This window comes from Ptychodera flava, chromosome 9, assembly GCF_041260155.1.
Source record: "Ptychodera flava strain L36383 chromosome 9, AS_Pfla_20210202, whole genome shotgun sequence".
Lineage (NCBI taxonomy): Eukaryota > Metazoa > Hemichordata > Enteropneusta > Ptychoderidae > Ptychodera > Ptychodera flava.
The window spans coordinates 36,971,989-36,977,327 of record NC_091936.1 but is presented as its reverse complement, the minus strand read 5'-3'; the positions used below and the strand labels follow the sequence as shown (position 1 = coordinate 36,977,327).

General features: G+C 41.2%; 1 long non-coding RNA gene across 2 annotated transcripts; it reads left to right on the top strand.

The window, feature by feature from the left end:
- Positions 1–4,973, top strand: LOC139140868 (uncharacterized). Of its 2 annotated transcripts, none has more exons than XR_011554085.1 (3): positions 1–200; positions 1,530–1,640; positions 3,744–4,973. It is a non-coding gene; the product is annotated as an uncharacterized lncRNA (long non-coding RNA). The 2 variants fall into 2 exon arrangements; XR_011554084.1 differs by having other exon boundaries at positions 6–200; positions 1,523–1,640.
- Positions 4,974–5,339: the final 366 nt, after the last annotated feature.

Genomic DNA, 5,339 nt, shown 5'->3' with positions numbered 1-5,339 from the left:
TATTCCAGCCTTGTGGTGCGCTTGCTCTTGTTGACCGCCCCATCCCGTACGAGAGATATTAGCCCAAGACAAGTGTAAACACAGCATTCCTTGCAACTGCAGGCTACACTTGACATAGAGACACACCCATCAACAGTCGAGGTTTTAGCTGACAACCTCCAGAACGAAGATACATCACACAGGCTAGCCATACCGTGCCGGTAAGTACTGATCAGAAGGAGTAGAGTTAACTTCTCTTAACTTCTACTGAACTCAGAGTAAAGTTGCCATGTTGTGAGTACAATCGTGCTAGTGGCTTAACAGTCCTATGTACTGTTTGAACAACAAACTCATTTCTTGGTGGGCCCCGGGACAACATTGACATCAACTTGAAAGGACAAAGGACGCGCGCCTTGTTTTTGCTTTGATCAGCCCAAATAACAGGGAAAACACCCATTCTGAGTTGATCAAGTTACGTTTCTTTATAACGCCTTTTGACTTTAACAAGCAAATATTTACTGTTAGTTCAACAAATGCGGCGACAGATGTCTTTGTTTCATTTCATGTTGCAACCCTGTTAAGTCAATAGCGAATATGACGGTAATATATGGGTTTATAGGCACTAGCATTAAACAGACTCCGGTGACAGGTGTCATCGTGTGACAACTTTAAGCCCGTCAGAACCTGACCTGCGAACGTGTTGGCGTCACGGATTTAGAAAGTAATTGTCCATGTCCGCCGCTCAGCCGTAAAATAGCGAACAAATTAGAGTAATACATGTTTGGCCAAGCCTCGCATTAGCGGTCGCACACCACACGAATAGTTACGTAATCAAGTTATGAGTCGGCGTTCACTTGGCGGTCAGTCGTTATAGGTAAACATGGAGGTGATACCGCCATTCCTAAATTTAATAGAAAAGCAATACTTCGTCTAGTAGTCAGTGATTGCACAAAAGGAAAAAAAATCGCCATCATTTGATCATGGGACGCGCTGTAAGATGACACGTAAAAGAATACCAAGGTCAAAAATTCTAGTACAGGGCCAGCAAGTTCTCTAAATTTTTGCATAATGATGTCAGCGAAGCTTCATCGAAGTCATGGTTATTGAAAATCTCGCGTTTGGTAAAAAAATATGTTTAGTGTGTTTTTCCGGTCAGTGTACAGTGTATAATGCCTTACTACATGATATCATGCTTGATAATAAACATTAGGATGTCTCACATTATTTCGGAGTCGAGAACTATCATACAGTAATTTACAATATACATTGTATAAACAAGGTGAAGTATAGGTTGTACTACAGTCAACGGTAATCACAGGTCAAACTTCGGCAACCCTTCGAGAAGGAACTGTTCACTGTTTCCTGGCAACGTTAATGTCGCTTTTAGTCACCGAACTACTTTCAGCTCGAATAGTAAGGAGAGACTCGAGTCCGTATTGCCACCCCGCTGTTTTTTGTGAATGAATTCCCATTCGAGAGGGCCTGGAGGTCAAATGCAATATTGACGTAAACATAAAATTATGCAATCACCACTTCTCGTTAGTTCGCAGAGGCGTTGGTGTCGTCTGGATACGGGTGAGTTTTGAGGACTGAGGGAACCGTACATCAAACGAACGGGCGAGCCAAGCAAGAGTTTTTTCCCCGACGACGTGAATCAACAGGTACGTACAAGACGCCGAATCTATATTCTAACATGATCTGCAATTATCTGCCCGACTCGTAGGATGTTCGGGCATACCATTGTCTCTCTACCCACGTAGGCATATCATTTTCATTTCTCTTGGACCGTGGGGTTGCACGGTGTAAACTAAGTTGTATGACTTGTAGTGTAATCATGTTCCCTGTTTTGAGAGACTGTGGTTGTAATTAAAAGCAAAGAAATTACCAAATACATTGGATGAGGGGAGTGGGAATTGGGTTTACGACTTCTACAAAGTATTACGTTTGTGGCAGTTATAAATGAATCGAGCTGATAAAAGTCAAACAATAACGGTTGGTTGGTGTTTATGGTATTTGGTCAGACCATAGACTTTAAAAACGGACTTTAAAGTCTATGGTTAGACTATGTTCAACGTTGACTTTTTATAGCCTTTCACGGATTTCATAACGACATCATTTTAAGAACGTGTTTTTTGTCACGTTTAACTTTTTTCTGGAGAATAAAAAATAAATGTAAGCATTTTCGCGTGACGTCAGTCGTATAGTGTCTGTTATAGACGATTAGTAGGCATTAAAATCATTTGCAGGTCCTGCATTATCAATCTGGCAAACATTACGCAATGTGATGCAGATAGAGTTGACGGCGCCTGTACATTGAATCAGCTCTCAGACACTGTCAATATTCCGTTTGTTTCTGCGCTACGGAAACTGATATAAGTGAAGGGGAGGGATTCCTCACACACCCTCTGTTGAAGCATAGACATCAGAGGGGTCTTCCCCTCTACTGTCTATGGTTTAAATCCCGGCTCGATGAGGCCCGGGATCCAGATTAACTAAGGTGTTAAGAAGATTATGAGGTGTTTTTGTCTTTTGTTCTCCTTTGAAATTGCAATCGTTACATAAATATGTTGCTAGATTTTTGGATTAAGTCCGCACTGGGATGTTACATTGCCGGCTGGCATCAGAGCCACACGTTCGTCAAGGCAATTAAAATAAATCCATCCATAGTGTTGGATGACCCTTGAGTTAATTAAGCTAGGATTGGCAAAGCACAGTACAAAATAATAAAAACAAACCGACCGACCAGAATTAGAGCCAGTTATGTGTAATATGATCTGATTAAATTCACAATACATCGGTCCCACCAAGAACGTTTACTTTACATGCGCAAACCCTACATTAGCATCAACAACTTTACACAAACCGTACATTAGCATTAACAATTTCAATAAATCAACCAATTATAAACCCGCATTTGGTTGTTCAGTTTCTTTTCTCCGTCCATCTTGTTGAATGGGTCCGTCTAGGCAATTATGTAACGTTAGAGACTGTAGTATTTTGGCTTCCATTGTGGCCTAAAATGAAATGATTAATCTAAGGGCCTTCTACCAAATCGTGAGTGACGATGATTATGATGGCAATGGTGACAACGACGGTTAGGAAGTGATGGTGATACTAGCGGTGAAGTGACTTTGATTTTGACGATGATGACGACGACGACGACGACGACGACGACGATGATGATGATGGTGATGATAATGATGATGATGATGATGATGATGACGACGACGACGATGATGATGATGATGATGATGATGATGATGATGATGATGACGACGATACGACTATAATGATGACGATGATAATGATATTTATGATTACTTTAACGACGATTAAGATGTTGTTGTTGCTTTTGTTGTTGTCTTGTCGTCATCGTTGTTTTTGTTATGATAGTGATGGTAGTGGTAACAATGATGATGATAATGATGATAGTGAGATAACTTTAATGATAACAATGATAATGATATTTATGATTACGACAACGACGATTACGATGCTGATGTTGTTGTTGTTGTTGTTGTTGTCGTCGTCGTCGTCATCATCGTAGCCGTTGTTGTTGCTATGGTGATGGTGGTGGTGGTGGTGACGATGATTATGATGGTAATGAGGACGTCGACAGTTACTTCAAGTGATTGTGTCGTTTTGTCTTGCAACTTGGAGGTACTTTGCGGCTCTTTTCCTGTTAGGTACTTATTTTAACCGATCAATTCTAGCATCACCCTTGTTGACACGGTTGCCCGTTTTCCTATTTTTGTCGTTCACAGATAACAGAAGAACCATGGGTAATGTTTTGTGGACAATCCTATGGCTGTTGTGTCTCATTTTTGTGTCGTGGCCGGTGGCGATTTTCGTAGCCTGGTTCTACATCATCTGTCTGCCTTTCGGAGTCTGCATAGAGTTCTGCAAGCGACTCTGTGACCTGCTTCTCAAGGTTGTCCAGTTCCCGGAATGGACAGCACAGAAGATGGTGAAAGGAGAGGGCTGCTAGACTTTTGCTGTCGTTTCGTATCCGAATAATTACCCGTAATTAAGTATTTAATATCATGTATTTGTATGAGTTAGTTGAATACCCCAAAAAGAAGAACCTGCATGCTTGTAATACTGCATCGTCCCTTCCGCACAGCTGACTATTATCGGCTTTGTATACTCTCCCTAACCAAGCCTTGGGTGAACATCCTTCAGTTTCGTGTGTAGCATTTCGTCGATGGAGATCAATTCGAAGAATTCGGATGTGGTGATACAACTAGTTCTGTCTTGGTTGGTTCGGTATTACGCGAAGAAACTTGCTACTTTCAATTCTGCTTGTATCAAAGGATTTATTAAAATCGACTGTTGGCCTACTACCCTATTCTGATTGGATGCAAAAATTCTAAATACGCTCTTCCACAGAGTCATAGGCAGGCCCTGTGGGCGTTGCCATCTTAAAGCACGGAGTAGTTGCATGCTTGGCTTCTTTGTGGCCATTTAGGCGCATATTAATCACACGAATTGCTGATCCGTTCCCCCAAAGATTGTTTTGATTGAACGTCCCTGCCGAATAATCACCGTTTGGCCGACATGGTAGTACAGCGAAACTGACGTAGACATATTGTAGTCATCTATCTAGTGTTCCTGGCCCGATTTTACCGAAAGAGTCATATTTCTGGTATTGAGGTGACTGTCGGGTTGCAGGACAAGCATCCTGACGTTAAAACCTGGAAATAGCAAGGTGGTTGACGTCTATACGTGTTGTCACAATATTATCGATCAAACGGTGAACTGAAGAGGCAATAAAGCAATATCGCAAAAACAAGGAATCCAACAGTTACCATTGGACGCCGAGTCAATGCCGACCTTCTCGCCGAGATCGACTGCACCATTCTGTGCCCCATGGAACAATTGCAACCTATTTTACCCCCTTTCAACGATACTTTTTGTATTTTATTCTTGTTAGGTACAAATCTTCGACCTGAAATATTCCAATAAAATAATTGATTTTTTGAATTTTCTCTTAATTTTTAGCTTTTGCAATACTTCAATCATAAAAAGCATATTTCTTTTTCAGAGTGTTCTATCTGCTTGTGGTCTCGATTTTACTTTCTGATCGTTGAGGGCGTATTTGTGCATGACGTGATATAAACTCTGGAAGCGACAGACTGGCAAAATCTTAAAAAAACTCTAGAAGCATCACAGCTTAAAGATACAGTAGAGTACGACAGTTTGAAGTCTGGTGCCCTGACTCATTTCTATCCCTGGCTGCGCTGCTAACGAGAATTTTGTCAGCTATGGGCTATTGTAATCATTGGCCGAAAGTACGAGTGCAGTGGTTGTGTTGTATTTATTTCAAACTTAGATTTACCTTCGAATTTAGATTTCGTATG